Below are 1,831 nucleotides of genomic sequence, written 5' to 3'. Positions count from 1 at the left end.
AAGAAGCGGTTGTGAACCGATGAGGTCAGAGGAAAGTCACGGAAGGGCAGGCTACGGGAGATACCCATGAGTCTTGTGTGGAAAACGGGAGAGTCCCGTAAGTGTTTGTGTGTTGCATGTAGGTTGCATGTAGAGTTAAGGCCAGAGTGAATTCAGGGTGGAATTCCTTGGTCTAGACACAGCCCAATAGTAAAACTCGGAAGGAACAGAGGGTCGCGCCCTTTGTCGAGGGCTGCACGACAGTGTGGCCTGACTTGTCGGGGGACCATGGTTATAGTCGGAACGTGAGCCAGCTCTGTGATCCTGTGTGGTGATCAGGGTATGGGGGCTTGCGGGGCAGGTGTGTCGAACTGGTGCATGTTCAGGGTGGAACATGGCACGTTTAGGGGCCCTTGCATGGTTTAGTTTGAGTCAATAGATGCACTTAGAGTAGTGATCTAGACTTATTGCTGAATAGCTACCGCTGTGAATTGATTGGTTGGTAATTGTGTGTGAACATTGCGATTGCTTGGTTGGTTGTCCATTGCTTTCCTTGTTGTGTGATCTTCGGCTATGTGTGTTAAGCGAGATTGTGGTTGTTTGTGTTAGAGTCTGGACTCACTGAGTACTGTGAATACTCACGACTCTTTATATCTCGCAGGTAGCCGTAGAAACCGGGAACATAGAGGGAACGCAACGGACACTAGGCGAGCCAGAGTGGTTTGCAGTGTTCTTGTAAGATCTATATATGTATATTCGTTAAGCGCGGTTTTGGTGATAAGATGCATCGACTATTATGTATTGTAACATGGTACTAGACCTTGTCCGGGTCGAAACAACTCGGGTTTGCAGTACTGGTTGAAAAGCCTTAGGCTGTGAGCTCGAGGAACGGTCTCGGACGTGGACTAGCTCGAGTAGTATGGATGCTCAGGCCGGTTTGTGTCCGTCTCCGCGTTGTAACGCTTCCGGCTCGTTCTAAGTCATGAATAAACTCGGGTCGGGGGTGTTACACTTAGGGCTCTTCTGATCACCAGCATCTCACCAAAGTCAGGGTATTCGATGTCAGTGTCAGGCTCGGCATGGTCCTCCTCGTCATGTTCATCTTGAGACTCATATATGTCGTTTGAAGTCATGATCATGGTTCTTTGATTAGGACAGTCCCTCGCCATATGTCCATGCCCCTAACACTTAAAACAAACAATACCTCGGGTTCTTGAGGTACTTAGGGCCTTACCTGCTTCTTGTCGATTGCTTTTGAAAGTCTCATTCGTTGGTTTTTGAAACATAGAGTTGTTTTCCACCAATTTGCCTTTGTCGAAGACTTTAGGTGATGGTTGGTTCCAACTTTGGTTGCTTTTGGCGCGGCTGGTGGCTGTTGTTTTGCGCTTAATGTGCTGCTCAGCCTGAATTGCCAAATGTAGAAGCTCGGAGATGTCATGAAAGGGCTGTCTCTCCACTTTTCTTGCAATGCGGTCGAGAACACCATCAAGGAACTGAGCCATAAGATTCTCCTCGGTATCTTCTTGTTCCAGCTTGTTCCGATGGGTCTCGAACTCTTCAAAGTACTCCTCAACCGACTTGTTACCCTGCACCAACTTTCTAAACCGTTTTTGCAAATCTCTATGGAAATAAGGTGGTACATACCTTCTTCGGAGATTGTATCTCATCGCAGCCCATGTACTGATTTGTTCATAGTGATGCGTCCTCGTCTCAGCTACATCTTGATCCCACCAAGGCAAGGCATGATAGGTAAGTTGAGCTGCTGCCAAGGCCACCTTTCTTTGATCGTTGTAACCGTATTACTCAAAGATGTATTCCATGCGGCTCTCCCATTCAAGATAAGCATCGGAAT

Source organism: Eutrema salsugineum, unplaced genomic scaffold (assembly GCF_000478725.1).
Source record: "Eutrema salsugineum unplaced genomic scaffold, Eutsalg1_0 scaffold_4, whole genome shotgun sequence".
Taxonomy (NCBI): Eukaryota; Viridiplantae; Streptophyta; class Magnoliopsida; order Brassicales; family Brassicaceae; genus Eutrema; species Eutrema salsugineum.
The sequence above is the reverse complement of the archived record's forward strand: the minus strand, read 5'-3'. Positions refer to the sequence as shown.